Raw genomic sequence first — 19158 nt, 5'->3', positions numbered from 1 at the left:
CAAATCGTTGCATTAAAATAAAACGGGTCCTTATTCATGGTGCATTTCCCAGAAGCAAAATGAAACTGTACCAACACTTTTTACCCAAATTTAAATCAACAGAGCACTGCTTTCAGTTACATTCCTGCTAATCAAATAATAGTTATAAGGTTCTTCTTTACCTGAATTCAGTACATTTTCATTGTCGGCGCAGGCGGGCAAAATGAGTAATATACAGCAAGCTTTATTACTCTTCTACTGACAGATGGACTGCAGCCGCAACATTTAGGAAACATTTTCAGGGTGCACTCACAGCAGCACGACAGCTCCCCAAAAGTGAAGCCAAAACATCTTGATCGCCCCCTGGTGGCTGCCTGTTTGTTTAAAAAACGCTTGATTTGATATGCAACGGAGTTTATACACTCACCGGCCACTTTATTAGGTACACCTTGCTAGTACCGGATGGTCTTCTGCTGCTGTAGCCCATCTGCTTCAAGGTTGGACGTGTTGTGCGTTCAGAGATGGTATTCTGCATACCTCGGTTGTAACGAGTGGTTGTTTGAGTTACTGTTGCCTTTCTATCATCTCCAACCACTCTGCCCATTCTCCTCTGACCTCTGACATCAACAAGGCATTTCCATCCACACAACTGCCGCTAACTGGATATGTTCTCTTGTTCGGACCATTCTCTGTAAACCCTAGAGATGGTTGTGCGTGAAAATCCCAGTAGATTAGCAGTTTTTGAAATACTCAGACCAGCCCGTCTGGCACCAACAACCATGCCACGTTCAAAGTCACTTAAATCCCCTTTCTTCCCCATTCTGATGCTCGGTTTGAACTTCAGCAAGTCGTCTTCACCACCTCTAGATGCCTAAATGTATTGAGTTACTGCCATGTGATTGGCTGATTAGCTATTTGTGTTAACAAGCAATTGAACAGGTGTGCCTAATAAAGTGGCCGGTGAGTGTATATCGCAATCAATCATCATTTAATTGTGGGAAGCCAAAATCGTGATTAATATTTGATTAACTGTGCAGCCCCTAGTACCAGATATTTGTTTTGTCCGACCAATAGATACAAAACAGAGTAAAAGCAACAAATCCACACGGTTGAAATGATGTTTGGCATTTTTGCTTGATAAACAACAATTTGCTCATCAAAAATGATTAATTTTGATTCAACGCTGAATGATTTTCTCAACCAATTATTCATTTCATCAGCTAATAATTTCTCTAGAATAAAGCATATGAATGATGCTTTTGTGAAAACTTTTAATGTTATTTCAGAGGCATGTTTTGCTCTTGAGTTACACATGATGGGACTTTGATTTAAATGTATTGTGTGGTGCAGAATAACTGGTCATTGCGGGTTATACACCATATCTTAGTTTTGTATTGTGAGCTAATCTTTGATTTCCACCCTTACTCACCTGCTTATTCTATTTTATACTCACAGACACTCCCGCTGAACTCTACTCCTCAGCACAAAAAGGAGCAGTGACGTCTCTTTCACCTCAGTAATCACCGCCAGCTACTACAGACGCACACACACAGTTATATCTCCAGTGCGTGTGTAGGTGAGTGTGTGTGTGTCGGCATTCAGGCGATAATGTCTCGGTGTGTGTCTTACTCATATTGTCCATAGTATCATCATTAATCATTTGTCCTCCGCCCAGACATGGCCATCAGTTATTGAGAGGTGCAATAATTTGGAATTGATTTAGTCCCCCCCCCTCCTCGCACGGAGCCTGGCTCCGAATATAAAATGCTCCTTTGGCAAGACAGAAGTATGAAAGCTAATGATAAAGGCCTGTCAGCATCTGAAGCTCTGCAATTCTGCAAATAGCTGTGAGAGGTGTCTCTTTCCTTCTCGCTCTCTTTCTCTTATTGTCTATTTCTGTCCTCCTCTTTTTTGTCGACTGAACAACCAGGAGGCAAGGCTGTAGGGAAATTGTTCCTGTTGTGCGCGTTTACTTGTTTGTGAGTCAGTTTTTGGAAGAGGAGGAGGAGGAGAGAGGAGAAAAAACCTGATGGATGGAATCTCTCCTCTCCTACGCAAACCCCCCTTGTGTTAACAAGGATACAGATTTAGGAGAGAGAGCGTGAGAGAGACAGTCACAGAAACCTTGAGAGATGGTTAGAGAGAGACAATGGGAGACTGAAAGAGAGAGCTCCAAGCTGAGGAGCAGACTACTAAGCCTCTATAAATAGGAAGTAGATTGACGTACGAGGGTTGACAAACCCTCATAAAGCGCTGTTCTCTCTCTTTTTTCCTCCCCTTTTCTCTTCTAGACTCCTCTCATTGATTTAGCACCATATCAGATGGCAACAATCAGGATCATTTCTAGGAAAATTTGAAGAAAAAAAATGGAATTATACATTTATTATGTTATAGCAAGCATCTATCCATCCATTTTCATCTCCTTATCCGGGGCCGGGTCGTGGGGGAAAAGGCTAAGCAACGTACTTCAGGAGTCCCTCTCCTGATATAATAATAATAATGTTTATAATAAAGTAATTTTCGATAAATTTTGAGGTAAATTTTGGGATAATTTGGCAGTAATTCCAAAGAAATTTCAAATAGGTTACTTGCCAATTATCACCTAATTACCATGAAATTTGCAGACCTGTAAAATGAAGTGTTAAGCCATGGGCACACTACCAACGTCAGGAGCGCGTGGCGTCTGCGTCGCGTGGTGGCTGCGTGATGCGGGCTTCTGGTGTTCACACCAGACGCGTGTTGGCTGCATGTCGGCTGCGTGTCGGCTGCCTGTCAGCTGTGTTTCTGCTGCTGCTGTCAGCCCTTTCTTTCTGCATAGAGTTTGCCTTTTAATGGCCATTTAACTTCATGATAAATATAATTTATATTTATTTTAGACAGAGAAAGGTTCAGAAACGTGTGGTAATTAGTAAATAATAGTAATAATCCACAATTAAAACTCCGTACTGTATTCATTTATGATGCTTTCTAAGTCACTGCTTGTTCCACATCACTGTCCGGCACATATTTCAGGGCAGGCTCATGCGGGCAGTGTGTCCACCACTTTACCTAGATATTTTCCAAAGTAAAAGTCTCTAGTGTAAAGTGTAAGATTCAACTTTTTCCGATGGTCTAGTGTTAAAAAAGTTAACAAAAATTGATTGTACTTGTTGAAACGCAAGAGTTAAAAATTGCAATACATATGGAATCTGCACCCAAATATCGTGATAGTATCGAATCGGGAAATATGTGTATCGTCCCAGCCCTAGCTTATTACTCCGAGCTCCCTCCAGATGTCTGAGTCAAGCCACCCTAAGAAGAAAGCTCACTTCACTTTTATCCGCAATCTCATCTCGGTCACGACTCAAAGCTCATGACCGTAGTCGGAATCACTGCTGACGCCGCACCGAACTGCCTGTCCATCTCACGCTCCATTTTACCCTCACTCGTGAACAAGACCCCGGGATACTTGACCTCCCTCGCTTGGGGCAGTAACTCAGAGGGAGCAATCCACCGTTTTCCAGCAGAGAACCACGGCCACTGACTTGGACGTGCTGACTCTCATCCCGACTGCTTCACACTCGGCTGCAAAATGCCCCGATGCATGCTGGAGGTGATGAAGCAAACAGAACCACATCAATCTGCAAAGAGCAGAGACACAATTCTGAGGTCCCCAAACCGGACTCTCTCCTCCCCCCCGGCTGCGCCTTGAGATGCTGTCCATGAAAATCCCAAACAGAATCGGTGACAACCCTGGCGGAGGCCAACACCCACTGGAAACGTGCTTGACTTGGTGCCGAGTATACGGACACAGCTCTCTTTGTTATAGCAAGCATACTGCTGATTAAGTCTATCACAATAACATCACTAATATATTTACATATTGCCACAAGTTTTGTGGAAGCAGCGACGATATCTCCCAGCCAAATGAGCAGTATGATAGCGGCAATGGAGCATTTCAGAAGCTATTGATGCCTGTCAACTATGGCACACCGTTATCAATTCCAATTCCAATTATTTCGTTATCGCTTCCAAATGTGAATTGGCTCTTGATATCGAACCCTTCCCTTCTCAACTTCTCTCTGCTGCTCTCATCCAGTGCTGCCTAATCTCTGCCTCCCTCAGCCACCCTCTCTGTTCTGCACACACACACACACACAAAACACCAGTGTGGTAAACCCGCGTCTCTCTCTTCAATAATTCCATGCAAACTCCGTATTTTTAGATTGTTGTGGAATCAAAACCTCAGCGTCTATTTGGGTTTTAGCTGGCTGATGAAGGTTTTGTAAAACAACGTCTCCTGTCTTAACTGTGAGCAGACTCCAATTGAGAGAAAAGATGATTCTGCAGTGGTAAGACAATAGTACGACTGCCTGCCTGTCGTCAATAGAGGCTGAGACCTTTATTTACCTCAACAGAAGAGACAAACAGGCCATTATTACAGACACGGCTTTATTCCTAATTCCTGTAAATCTGATCGTGTTTATGTAAGAAGCCTCCCTGATATTGTTTCTGCCCCCATTTGCCATGGTAATTTATTGATGCTGCTGTTTGCTGTTGATGCAAATTCAACACTTCCTCCATCTGCTTCAAATTACAGCCCTTTCAGCACCTCAGAGAACATTATCCTCTCTCTTCGCCGGAAGCCTTTTATTGTGAAACATCTACAGGATATGCTCAGTTTGATTTACATCAGTTTTACAGCAGCTAAGATTATGAGGATGAATAATTGAATGATATTAATCTGCGAGGGAGAATAGAGGGAAACTCAGAGGTACATAGTGGCGAATATTGCATGACTATATTTTTGTACTGATGATCCAATGCCATGGAAGTGTACACGGCATTTAATCCATCATTTAAGTACCGGCTTTTATTGGGGGAAATTATGGTACAGTATCTATTTCCCTCCCTCTATTACATCCCTTTCTTGCTCGGCTTTCTCTTTATACTCATCACGCTCTTGTCTGCAGCTTTTGTGTATGTGTATGTGTGTGTGTGTGTGTATGTGTGTGTTGCAGCGGTCTGGCGGAGGCTGGAAAGCAGGTGGGCGAGAGGAGCTGAAGTGACACCTGGTAACAGGCTGACAGCCCCAAGGAGGGATGCGGCACTTTCATCCCTGACACGTCTCAACCTTCTCTCCTCACCATCATGAACTTTTAGACTCACGCACACACACACACACTGTATACTGTAATGCTCACACACACACACACACACCAAAAAATAGCATTCATATACAGTACACGCAGAAGCAAGTGACAGAATACAGCAGAATCTCCCCCGAAGGAAAGAGACAACATCACTTTCAAAGAGTTTTCTATGCCCCAAGATTTATCATTATACCTGAGCCTCCCATTGGGCAGGTGTCTTGTATTCCCCATGTTTCTGTGGCTTCTGGTGGTTGAGCTGACACAACGGTGCATACAATTAAAGTTCAGTCATGGCCTGTATTTCTACTTCTGCTACCGCATGCTTATTAGGGCTGGGTATCGTTAAAAAAAAAAAGTATTATGCCAGTACCCTTAAAGTGATACGGATACCAATAGGGCTTTATTCGATACCTATAATGGAAATGGAAGCTATGTGTGTGTCCAACAAGACAATCACTGCATAGCACTCATGCAGCGGTTGCCACTGATCACGCCCCGACCCACGATGGTGGGACTGCGCTGTCTTGGAAGTCTAACGCCCATCCTTCGGTTAAAACGGTTAGCTCTGTCAGCACTGTTGCCATTGTTACCAGCTCAGACATCTCTATGTTCAGAGTCGTGTGCAGGAAGGCAATCCTGGCTGTATAGAGAGGCGAAGTCCCGCCCCTTAAGCGATAATAAACGAGAGGCAAAAACGTTTTTGATCCCGTTTGAATTGCGTCATGAATCTCACATATGATGTTTGTCAATTTAAAGATAATTTTGCAAGTTAAGAAAGTCGCAGTTTGTTGTAAAACTGTTGAAGTATAAGAAAATATGTCATTGGAAAGACGACACACCCAAAAGTCGCGGAAGTGACGTCTCTCTCTGAAGCTATGATGCCTGTGTGTTTCCTGCTGGGATGAACTCACATGAGCAACAGGTCTTGCCCGTCTTTCTCTTCCAGGAGTCGCTGGATAAAGCACATCAGGTAAGATAACGTTTCATTTGTGCGTGGTCATAGCTAAGTTAGCTGGTGTTGGTGACGTATATTGTGCGAGACAAGAGATGTAGTGCACTGAGCGGTTTCACACAAAACTAAATGATACTACGACAAACGCAAAATTATCTTTCAAATTCAAACGGGATCAAAAAAATATTCCTCTCTCTCTGTTGACTACTGTACATATTCTTTCCAAAATAAGGTCCCATGGGGTCCACAGGAAGAGCAGGGACTTCGCCTCTCTATGGGTTGTAGCTGCGGCTGTAGTGGGCCAATCACAAGTCACATTAAATCAAAGAACGCTTGCAGTGATTGGCTGCAAGCAAAACCATACAAATAGTCATTTTCTTCCAGACCTGGGCACAAAAAGGATTGATTGCAGATGTCGTTTGACTGGAGAAGTTTCGATACGACTTGGTACTAGGTTATTTTGGTCAATACTTTAACATACATTGAATACCTATACCCAGCTCCAATGCTTATCCTTAAATAAATTAGAAATTGAAATTGAAACGAATAGCTGTAATTAGAGCACTGTCTAAACATAATATATGCAACACCTCGTTAACCAAAAAATCCATAGTGTATTGTTTGGTTTACACACAAAAGGTAGGTAGTTGTACGGAACAACAGCAGCAGTTGTGCCTCAGGCTTGTTTTTAAGCCCTAGAGGAGATTTAAATCTACATATAAGTTTCAGTAAAACAAACATTTCAAACCAAACAGGAACCTCTTTTTGGACTTGTTTATATCCAAGCTGAAGATGCCCTGTTGCTGACAAGCGGTGGAGTCAGCCATTGTAAGGCCCACAGATTTTAAAAGACGCCGCTTATCAGAACTCTTCAAAGCTCAAGCTTTTGCACTTTAATCCCCTCTTTTTACTCTCCCTTGTAGTCTCTTTCACTTCATCCCCGCTACCTCAGAGCCAGTGAGCTACGCTAATACAGCAATGGCACCAACACAAACACTCCAACAACCAACCACGTCTCCAGATGGACTAGCAGCCGAAGGCTCTTCACTCCATCAATCTGAGAAATGGATGCTCCTGCTTTTATACTCCTACTCAGGTATTGTTATTGTTTTTTTCCTCCACATACTGGATTCGTTTTCTATAATGGATGCTGTACATAACTGAATGTGATGGTGCAAAACCTTCAGCACAGGCATGCACAACTCACAGCAGTCAGCACTGATTACCCACGACCCAGCCAGACAGCCAGCCAGCCAGGGAAACACACAAAAGTTATGGTTCAATTAGGAAAGAGGGTAAAAATAATCTAATCCATAAATTAGCTAAAGTCAATTAGGACAACTCACCAATTAAGGACAAATCTGTTACTTGAGGGCACAGCTATAATGAGGTTGCGGGAGGAGCCACGCTGAGGCTGTGTCCTTGCTTGTTTGTGTCACGCTCGACAAACACGGAGCTTTGACCATGTTTTTGATATGGAATTAGACTGCAAATTGAGCTCTGCGGGGACCGAGCCCACGTCTGGCCACGGGAGGAAGCAGGAGACAGAGTGAGAGACAGAAAGAAAAAAAAAAGAGGGAGAGAGAATGAGTGTTTGTGTGACTATTTATAGATGCTGTGTCAGTCTGAATACAGTAGAAGTAGAAGCTTGTGTGTTCTGTGGTGCAGAATGAATGATTTTCTAACTCAGTGCTGGCAAAACCCCAGTGTTTTTTTGGAAGGGCATCAGTATTTATAGATGACTAGATGAAAAAAAATGAAGAGATGATTACCCTAAACAGCATTAAAAATCCACACGCTGAATATTTTCAATTAGGGCTGTCAATCGATTAAAATAGTTAATCGCAAAATTAATCACACAGTTTTTATCCGTTCAAAATGTACCTTAAAGGGAGATTTGTCAAGTATTTAATACTCTTATCAACATGGGAGTGGGCAAATATGCTGCTTTATGCAAACATATGTATATATTTATTATTGGAAATGAATTAACAACACAGAACAATGACAAGTATCGTCCAGAAACCCTCACAGGTACTGCATTTAGCATAAAACATATGCTCAAATCATAACATGGCAAACTGCAGCCCAACAGGCAACAACAGCTGTCAGTGTGTCAGTGGGCTGACTTGACTTTGACTACTTGCCCCAAAACTGCATGTGATTATCATAAAGTGGGCATGTCTGTAAAGGGGAGACTCGTGGGTACCCATAGAACACATTTTCATTCACATATCTTGAGGTCAGAGGTCAAGGGACCCCTTTGAAAATGGCCATGTCTGTTTTTTCTCCCCAAAATTTAGCGCACGTTTGAAGCGTAATTTAGCCTCCTTTGCAAGAAGCTAGTATGACATGGTTAGTACCAATGGATTCCTTAGTTTTTCTAATTTCATATGATACCAGTATATTCAATCTATCGTTGAAACTGAGCCTGCTACAACCTCCGAAAGATCAGTTGCGTTAATGCGTTAAAGAAAATAGTGGCGTTAAAACAAATACAGCCCTACTTTCAATTAATCCCTGAGAGGAGATTAACACAAAGTCACCTGACTTCCAACACATTCTTCTATCGCCTCCTGTATTATGAAACTTGATCTTTAAAGCTGATTGACCTTTGACCCCCCTGACCCTCCACCCTGCCATGCCTTCGAGGCTCTCCTCTCGCCTCAGCCAGTAGTGATGTTTGTAAGGTGCACTGTCGAGGAACGTTTCATGCGCGCGTCTTGGCGATTCCCTCAAGACGCATCAATGTCAAAGCAGGCGGAAAACATCTCAGATGAAAACAGTCACCACAGAGGCAAGACGAAAGGAGAGAGCAATGCTTCTCTTTCTTTTCCACAAGGCCAACAGTAGCTTTTTTTTCTGATGATATGAAGCAGCACTAGAGGCAGGAAAACTATTGATCTTAGCAACTATTGAGTGCTGCAGCTCGCGCACATCAGAGACCGAGAGCCTTTTAGAAACAGGCGTGATGATGACAGCGTGTAGCGGCGTCTCTTTTTATGTGTTCCCTCTTCCCTCTCTGTCTCCCCTCCCTCTTCTACACTACATGACTTGTCAGTGAACTGTGGTGATGTTTTGTAGGGGTGAGTGGGGATTACTGGGAGGTCTGAATTAGACACCTTTGACACCTCCCCAGGCCAACGTTATTCACACACTAAATCTGCTCTATTGTAACCTCTGTGAGCGCTGGGCTGCGTGACGGGGAGGTGGAGAAGGGGCAAAGGGGGCAGCGCTGATGTTGACACCGGCTGACAGGCTGCTCCACGAGCTGGTTCTGCTGCCCCAGGACAGCAGGCCTGGAGGCAGAGGGGAAGGAGCCAGTCAGCCTGTCCCCCCCCCCCCTCCTCCCCAGTCCCACTTCTGGTCTGGAGGAAATTAAGCCTCGTCTCCATTTCCCCCCACCGCTTGCCTGCCTGAGCTCTAGACCTCGACCATCATCTCTCCCTTGGAGATGTTGGGGAATAGAGCTGATGAGCTGCTGCCAGAGGCGATGGGCTACAAGGCTATATGAGCCGCCATAGCCACTTAACCCTTTCTGTCCCCCTGCCAGCAGGGCCAAAAAGCCCCTACCTAGGTGATCACCACACGGACCTCAGCACCTGGCAGCCATTCATCATCCCCAACAGCACTACAGCCTTTGATACCCTGATACGGCTCTAATGGTGTATGCAAGCGCTACGGGGCTCACATACACATATATGCAAACACAATTCAGGGTTGCGGGATAAGTACGATTTGAAAGGATATCCATTTTGCCCTTTGACCCCTGGAACCATAACAACGGTCTCATGTGGCTGACCCAGGAGAGCGGCACTGTACTGACGGATAGCAAGGTCAAATGAATAACTTAGCCGTGGAGAATTCCAACACTAACGCTGGCGACCTTTTGAAAGGGGTGAGAAAGGGGGACGAAGACGAATTGGGGGGAAAGACGAAGGGTGAAAATGTACGAGAGGAAAGGTGAGTAAAAATCTGTGAGCCAGAAGGAAAAGCTTCAAATCGTAGCAGGTAAAGAGCTAAAAATAGGAAAACAAAAGCAGCTGCACATTTCTGAATTACAGCAGCTGTGAATGGAAGGAAGCTGGAAGAGCAAGACAACCGAGAGTCGGTGTAGAGGAAGAGACTCTACCTGTTCTGTGGAGAGCTCCAGAGATCTCACAGATCCTTGTCCAGCCCCAGAGGTATGATCTTCTTCACCAGTAGGTTGGTTTGGTCAAAGGAGCACCGCAGCTCGTCGCAGATCTGCACCCAGTTCCTGAAAGAAAGTGGCACTGGATGTATAATTACAGCCAAGGAATGCATACGAAACAGAGCATTCATGAAATAATGTGTAAAAGTAATTAACATGCATAATAATACATTGCTAGGTAATGTTAGCAACTCCCAGGTGACAGTTTGATCGTTCCGTATGTGAATGTTACATCACGGTTTTTAAATAACATCACAAATATATCAAGACAAACAACCTGGAAATACTCTGTTTACTGGATGTGACACAGTGTAAATTGCATACAAAACGGGGATAAGAGAGCTGTTGGAAGGTTTGTGTGAAAACTTGCAGGTAAGGTGTGATGTTTAAGATTTCAACACAGACTGCTTTTGTTCATTAGACACATTATTTGCACATTTCACAGCTTTGATAACATCCAAGAAAAGAATAATAATAGACTGGCGTGGCAACGACTTAAAGGGTAACTTTGGTATTTTTCAACCTGGATCCTATTTTCACATGTTTTTGTGTCTAAGTGACTAACGGGGACAACACTTTTTGAAACTTGTCCAGTATTGAGTGTTGCAGCTGCTAGACGGGCTTTAGTGTTATCAATTGGGGCAATCTGGCAGTCATTTTACGTCCACTAAGTGTTTGTTTTTGCCACTGACACGTCTCAGATTGTTATTATAAGTGTCTGATAACATTATGGAAAGAAACCTACAGAGAAATCAAACGTTTTTCTTACCTTTCCGTTTGTCATTGTGTCATGTGACTTACCGAAAGGGACAGACAACGGTGGAAACGTGAATGAGAGTTGGAGAAAGGAGTGCCACGGTACACCGGTGTTGTCACAGTTAGTTGTGTTGGAGTACAGAAAGTGTAGCTTCAGTGTTATCTAAAAGATTTTCAATGTCACGGCTGAGTATTTCGATGATTTTAACAACGTGGATGCGACGCAGGGTTTCAGAGCGAGGCTTCTCCGAGCGAGACGCATAATAACAGACAGACTGGATCAAGCGAAAGGTAAGGAAAACGTTTCATTTCTCTGTAGGGTTCTTTCCATAATGTTGTCAGATACTTCTAATAACAATCTGAGCCTGTCAGTGACAAAAACAAGCACCTTTAGTGGACATAAAATGACGGTGCCAGATTGCCCTTAATGATTACATTACAGCTTGTTTAACGGCTGGCGGCTGCAGCGCTCTCCCTCAATACTGGAGCCGTTTCAAAAAGTGTTGTCCCTATTAGTCACTTAGACACAAAAACATGGGAAAATAGCATCCAGGTTGAAAAATACTGAAGTTTTCCTTTTAAAATGAACTGGAAGCAGCAACACTGCAAATGTACACTACTAGTAGTGATGTATTTGGAGCTAAAATAACAGATCCGGGTCCAGTTTTTTGACAGCTCAGGGTCAAATGTGGGTGAACACGGGTTCGTTATCCTGTGTCAGACATGGAGTTTGTGTGTGTGAAAGTGGTATTAATGACCACGGCATGCCACAACAGTAACGGTAATGTACTAAAAGGTGAATGTTTACGGTTTGTGAATTGCTTATCCTGCGTAAAAACCAAAGTATGCAAAAGTAGGCCATTTGTGAACTGCTTCCATGTGAATAGAGAGATATCCGGGCGTGACAGATGTATCGCTCTGCTCTGAGCTCTGTACGGGAGCATCATTAGCACACTGACTGACATGACTGACAGCTAGCACTGAGAGGAGCGGGATGCAGGGTGAAATGGAGAGGGAGGAGACGGAGCAGAATCTGTGCCAACTATCACCCTCTGGCTGTTCTCCACCGTTTTAATCACAGTAACAGTGCTCTCACTCTGCAACCCCTCAGAGACCCAGGTACCTTAGCCACACTTGACATTAACCACAAGGCGAATATACACCCATGTTTAATACAGACAAGACTCCTCGCCATCTTCTTCAATGTGTTTCTTTCTCTTTCATTACCCTCACGACTACCATAACAACCAGAGGACACACTGAGCAAAAGGAATATGTATTTTTTTTTTTACCTACCTTTGCTGTTTTGTGGTGCAGCTTAAGATCTAATCCTCTGTTTATTTTCATTTATTCCGTGAGTGCAGTGAGCTTAGCGAGGCTCTTTCAAAAAGTTACATCACTGACGATAAGACCCATCGCCGTCAACCGCTAATATTTGCTTGCCTTTGGTTTCCTGTCAAAACAACTCGTGGCGAGACTGACCCGACCATATTTTTGGCAATGCCAGGGCAAACTCTGTTAAAATGGACAGGATGAGGCAGGACGGAGATGGTGGTATTAAAAAAAGTGGTAGATTTGTCTGGATGGTCGGCATGGTCCTCTGGGAATGGAGCTACAGACATTGATGAGGGGAAACGAGACTGAGGGTAGGACCTTGGAAAGAAAGCAGCAGGACAAACTTCAGTGAGAGCAGACTGGACTAACCGGGGCTGGACTGGCCATCTGGTGGACCGAGCACTTTCCCAGTGGGCCAACGTGCCTTTTGGGCAGACACAACAGTCATATCTTTTTGTCTGACCGGCACATAAAACAGGTAGATCGGCCCATTGTCTTTTTCTAAAGTGACACTGGGCTGATGATGATAGAGTATCAGCCCTGTCCCTATATGCTCTATACGAATGTGTGTGTGAGCGCTCAGCTGAGAGTTTTGTCATGCCGAGTAGAGAGTTGTATTCAGTGTGTGACGATTGTCCAGTAAGCATTAAAAAGATGATAAAATCTCCTGCGATATACAAGAGGAGACTGTCCTGTTAAGTTTGAAGACAATAAATGACAAGGTAGAATGAGGTATTTGGACTAAAATGATTATCATGCGACAAAATAATATATATATTTTGGTTCCAATCATTATCCATGTCTCGTAGCTGAGACGGATGATCCTTTTGAATTGGCCAATCATGTTCTTAAAGAAATCTCCCATCCTTATCCTGCATTAGACCAAGGTCAGGTCGTCTCTGCTGCGTAATGTTTATATTAGAACTGCTGAAGGGATTATTTTAGGGGAGCCATGGATTTTGTGATATTAACACCAAATTTCGAGCGTCCTGAGGGGAAGGCCATAAAATCTTTTAGCTGTCACTATAAAATGCGTTTTAGGCAGAGTGTGTGGGTCTAAAGCTAAAAATACTTCTAATGATGTCCCCTAAGAGTCTGCTAACTTTGTATCCATTATAAACACAAAGTGTAATTCTCTCTCTTTCTTTCTACAGAGACCGCGATCAAAGTACAAATTTAAGATTGTTCTGTACTGAGCAAATTAATTATTTTTTTGCATTTATGCTGTATTTGCATAAAACATAACCTCGTCATACACATAACAGTCAGAATCTGGAGCTATCAAATGAAGTCTGTGTGGCAAAACTGACCTGCAGTTGTCTCTGGAGTTTCTTGAACGTGTCCTGTGCTGTGCTCTCCATGCTTTCCGTCCGCAGCGCAGCAAACTGACCAACCTTCCAGACGTTCCAGTTGGCATTCTTCTGAAATATCAACACCCACACACACACACCGATACAGACAAACACGGTGTACAAAAGCTCAATGATAGCATGCATTTTGCAATACACTTAGGGCTGTTACAAGGCCAGTGTTTGCAACACAAAACTCTTCCTTCAAAACCCATAGCTAATACATTTATGCAGCTGTTGTTAAGCCACAGACTCGCTGCCATGCTACACTGCACAATAAACAGGAATTCAGCAGGGAACTGAGCTGATCAACAAAGAAGCATGATTGAATAAAACTTGAACAAACATCTTCCACTTCTGTTGTATTGCGCATAACATAATAGCACAAGGTCTCCAGGTACAACAGGCTAAAATTGGCTCAGGGACGTTAAGAATATAAAACATTTAGAAAAAAACCCCATTATATCCTGTACTATGCTTACTTTTCAAATGGCTAGAAAACTGAAAATGACACTCCATTGCAATCACAACCTTGGTTTGAGTAGTAGCAGAATATCTAGACAATCAAAGGGACATCCTAATCTTTAATTAGCAATTCTACAAAATAGTGAGCAGTTATTCAGAAACCATTCCTCTACACTTCATAAAGGTCAGGCTATTAGCTGAAAAGAAAGTGAACAAATGTTTGATTGCCATGAGGATTATGGTTAATCTGGTGACCGCTTTGTGTATTCCGCGATCTAGCGGTGGCAAGTCGTAGTGACTCTACTGTCTGCTAACCGTGTTAACTGGTGACTTTAGGCCGGATGCGTCTGTAGTTGTTCGTAGTAACTTACGTAAATGGTCGGCGTAGATAAGAAATGCAGATGAGTATGGATTTAATGCATATCATAATGAATTAAAGTCAAATTGAAGGCTCACACGAGGACACAGCTGCCGTCACTACGAGCAACCACGACACATTCGGCTGAGAGTCACCAGGTAACACAGTTAGCAGACACTGTGTACGTGTTCTCTTTGTGATGCCGACCGATTAATGATGTTTACTTTGAGGTCATTAGGTTGCCCTGGTTGGAGCAACTAACGTTATATTTCACACAGTTAGTTGATTGAATTAATTTATTCTGTGGGACCACCGCAGTAGCCCTTGACAGTGGCTTTAGTCCACTTACGTTAGCTATGCTTGTTAAGCAGTGTTAACTTAGGTGATGCTACTTGTTTCAACATGTTGGGCTAACGTTAGGCAGCCAAGAACTGCTCAGGTTCTTCCCGAACTCCTAAACATTGTTGGCAAAAAAACACAATTAGAGTGTGTTCACTATGGCTGACATCTGTTCACTCAAACTAATTATACCCACAGTCTAACTTTAAACTAGGAAGGAGAGAAAAACAATCCACAGGGAAAATTGTATCGAAAAAAATAAATGCTTCCCCCGCTCACATCTTGGCTGATTCACACGTTGGTCACACACTTGGCACAGTTTCCTTCTGAGGATTAACTGCTTGTTCTGTAGGAGGTCTGTTTGGAGTGTGAATGAGGTCAGGTCATGTCAGGACAACAATACAGTATGTCAGGATTACCAACTTGGTGGTGAAACACACCTTCCCCCAGCATCCGCGTTGTTTTTCAGGAGGAACAGTTTGATCTTGAAGAAGCCCAGGCTGTGGTGGATGGTGCACACCGTCAACCTAAACATACACATGCAACACATGTAAGCAGCTGCCCACACATACAAACACAGATAACTAATGTGCCGACTGTATCTATAAAGGTCAGCAAGAATAAACACACTCTTTTGCATGTGTTGTGTGAGAACATCAATAGATACAAATTAGCAGAGTGGAGAGAGAGATGGTGCGAAAATATCATAACTCATCTTAATGAAGTCACACCCCTACTTCATGCACACAGACGCTCTCCAGCTGATCTGACACGTTACATGTGCTTGCGACATTAAGCCGAGCCGCTAATTCGAGACCTCCGCGACGACGTGCTCGCCGAGAGTTGCGACATAATTAGACGGTGGAGGAGCGGAGATGGCTATCTGCAGTGTGCGGTGTTTAGTTTGAACGGCGGTCATGTTGCTATGTGTGTGTGTAGAAGGGAGAGGAGGGAGAAAGGAGAAAGGAGAGTTAGCTATTTGGTGTGAGGAAAGGAGTTGAAGGAGAAAGGGAGTCAAGGGGAAAGGGGTGAATTCAATCATGGAGAAGAAGTGTGGTGAGGAAAAAGTGTGAGTTGTGAGGGTACAGTAGGAAGGGTGGAGGGAGGCGGAGATTAAAAGAGAAAAGGTCAGGGGTGGAAACAGAAGAGGAGACGTGGGGAAAGTAAAACGAGTAAAAAAAAGAAGCGAGAAGAGAGATACGTGGGACAGTAGGAGCTGGCTCGGGGCCCAGGTATCCTCTTTGGCCCTCCGCTCGCTCCAAGAGCCCCACACACAAACACACCAAGGGCTCCCACGGCCCTGCTCACTTGTGCGACAGCTTTGATTTACGGGATATTTGATCTTCACAGCTTTCCCTCTGCTCCCATCTACTCATAGTCCGGACCCACAGTCGCTGCACTCACACACATCTGCAGCACATATCTGCTTTCAACCGAGGCCCCCTTTGCTGCACTTTGCTGTTCTTACCGTTGTTGGCCTATGCTGAAGTGAGTGGGGTCCTAATGAGGAAGCAATAACTTGCAGTATGGTATTAGAGATGTTAATGTAATCCTTATATGATTAGCCACTTTATCTTAATTGAGGGAGCTGTGTGTGGGGGATAGAAAGAGAGGAAGAGGAGCGGAGAATTAAAGAGAGAAGGGGAGCTGAATGAGATGGATAGAGTGAGGGAAATGGAAAAAAAAAGACAAAGAGACAGTGTAGGGCATCACTAATGATTAGAGAGTGTGAGGAGGTGAGCATTTGATGAGACTGTATTTCTATTAAACTGTCACAGAATTCTCTCGTTTTCCGTTTGTGTGTGTGTGGGTGCCCTTCACAGAGGCACAGCGATGTGGCTGACCCAAATGACTGGGATATTATTGGGAGAGCGAGAGAGGGAGACCTCTGTTGAATACTGATGAAGCTCGGCACAAAGCTGCCTCCTGGCCTCATTAACCTGCCGAAGACTGCCTTTGTTTTCCTCTGCAAATGCTCCAAACACTTCCTACATCCTGTCCGAAGGGGGTTTCGGAAGTCACACCGCGGACACAGAAGGGGCAGCCTTCAAGAAGCTCAGGGGTGGCAGCGTGGAGCAGCACCAGTATGGTGTGTGTTGGGAAAAGAAAAAATGAGGGGGAAGGAGGCGCTCTTTATGTAAGCGGAGTAGTTTGTCTCTCTCCTTAGTGCTAAATGCTGTCACAGGAAAAAGGAACGACGTAGAAAAAGGTGAAGTAAAACGTGTTCAAAGTGTGAAAAAACTTTTTTAAATGTGTTGAAAAGTGCCAGATGGAGAAAGGGGGAAAAGTCAGCTCTCTTTTGTGATGAAGGAGAAAGCGAAATACAACACTAAAAACAAAACACGGATCACACCGTCTCCCACAACAACTAAAGAAGAAGAAGGAGACGAGGTGGAGGCGAGGACAGAGAGCGAGGAAGTGGAGCGAAAGGATGAGAACAAGGTAAAGCAAAAAGTAGGACGAGAGGTGTGCGCTCTTTCATATGCCTCGGCGCGGCGCGTTGTTGTTTTGTTATTGACGTGTGTTGCAGCGCGCGCGTCTGTATGCGTCCTTGTATGTGCGCGTTGGCACAGGAGATTTCAATTTCATCTTTAATGGAAACAGCAAATAGGGGAAGAACTAAAATGCGAAGGAGAAGAGCAAATCCTCCCAGCAGAGGCCCAGTCAGAATGGATGATGAGGCCGACATGAAGTAAACATTCTGCTGTTCGCAAAACAAGGTGGGTATGAGGATAGGGGAGGCAGAGGCAGGAGACACGGGGGCGGAGGGGGAACCGAGGTGAGCGGGGGAGGAGGAAAAAGCAAAAGGAAAGAGGAGGAGTATCCAGAAACAGAGGAGGAAATAGAGGAGCAAGGGAGGGAGTGAGGAGTGATGACGGGACCGGGGATCAGTCATGGTGTGTCTTCTAGTCAGAGTCGTCACTTATACTGTGGAAGGGAGCAGCCGTGTAGTCAGAAATCATCAGGAGCAGGAACAGATTAGATACAGGCTATTGGTTCTGATGAGGCCTCGTATAGATCAGTAATGGCTCAGTAGGGACAGAGGAAGAGAGAGAGAGAGAGAGAGCGGGAGAGACAGTCAGAGCAGCTTGCAGTGCTGGTAGCACTTTTCCACTTGTAGTATAGATTCCATGTATGTGTAACGAAATTATATTATATTGTAAAAAGAAGTTGTTGGTAAATCCAATCCTACATAACAAATATCTGTGAATATGATCTGTGTATTATGTGGAATACACCAGTTAAAGGTGCCGTGGGGAGGTTGCAGACTGCAATCAATGGAAACTTCTCCCGTGTACTTAGCGTGTAGGAGAACTACGGTCGGAAACGTGAAAACGCAAATGGCCTTATCCGGAGCTGGTACTTGGTTTGTACATTCTGGGCTATAGTAGTAACTTGGCGGCCGGCTCTGTGAAGAGGACTCACTCCGTCTGTAGATATAAACGTCTCATTCTAAGATAAAAAACCCCACAATAATTCTTATTTTCAGGTGATTATACACTAAAGAAAACACCAATCAGGAGTCTCCTAACACAGCCGTCAATCACTGCTCGCAAAGCTCTTGAACTTCAATCAAACCGATCACGATTCTGTTACTGTAATGCCTTTTTCTCGCCTCAAAATCTTGCTAATGCCATTAGGAGCACTAAAAGGAGGCAGATTCTTCCACAGATTATTTTTACTATCATGTACTACTGTCAGGATATAGTGACAAGAAGTTATTCTTATTGAAGTTACCAACTGTAGCTTTAAATAAGTTGAATGTGTTCACCATATGTGTAGCACTTAATAGTTCCGCCTTTCCCTGTTAATCCTCTTGACAGTAGGATGAAAACAGAGGGACAGCGAGAGGAGATAAAGGAAGATGGGAGTGGGGGGGGGGGGGCTGGAGGTGGAGAGAGATGCCTCAGCCTGCTGCTCTGCCACGCAGGGACGTGACCACCCACCGGGCCAGTCAAGGCTGAGGCCTTGCATCATGTCAGACGTGCAGATAGACGCCCAGCTGAGATGTCTGGTCTTCGGGGGGTGGGACAGATGGACAGATACAAATGTGCAAGTGCACACATAAACGCACTCGCACTCGCACGCCACATAGACGTGTGCAGATCGTAAAACCATGTCTCGTAAAAGATTAGAAACACTTGTGGGATCTGTGTGTGTATGTGTGTATGTGTGTATGTGTGTGTGCTAGAGAAATGCCAACACGCACACACACACAGATCGGCCTGGGTACTTTTAATGAAGGGTTTTTACATTATTTATTAATTTTTCTTTAATTCATTTAATATCACTTTTGCCAT

General features: G+C 44.0%; 1 long non-coding RNA gene across 2 annotated transcripts in view; it reads right to left on the bottom strand.

Annotated features, from left to right (window-relative positions):
• LOC119481245 overlaps nucleotides 1–13765 on the bottom strand; it is a 63027-nt gene extending 49262 nt beyond the window's left edge. For both annotated transcript variants that reach the window (XR_005205144.1, XR_005205145.1), the window contains exons 1-2: nucleotides 13657–13765; nucleotides 10196–10321 (exon numbers count right to left, since the gene is read on the bottom strand). This is a non-coding gene — a long non-coding RNA (uncharacterized LOC119481245). The remainder of the gene's footprint in view (nucleotides 1–10195; nucleotides 10322–13656) is intronic.
• Between the last annotated feature and the right edge of the window lie 5393 nt (nucleotides 13766–19158).

The sequence above is a fragment of the Sebastes umbrosus genome, chromosome 22 (genome assembly GCF_015220745.1).
Source record: "Sebastes umbrosus isolate fSebUmb1 chromosome 22, fSebUmb1.pri, whole genome shotgun sequence".
NCBI classification, from domain to species: Eukaryota; Metazoa; Chordata; class Actinopteri; order Perciformes; family Sebastidae; genus Sebastes; species Sebastes umbrosus.
Note: the sequence above shows the minus strand (reverse complement) of the source record. Positions and strands in the feature narration are given on the sequence as shown.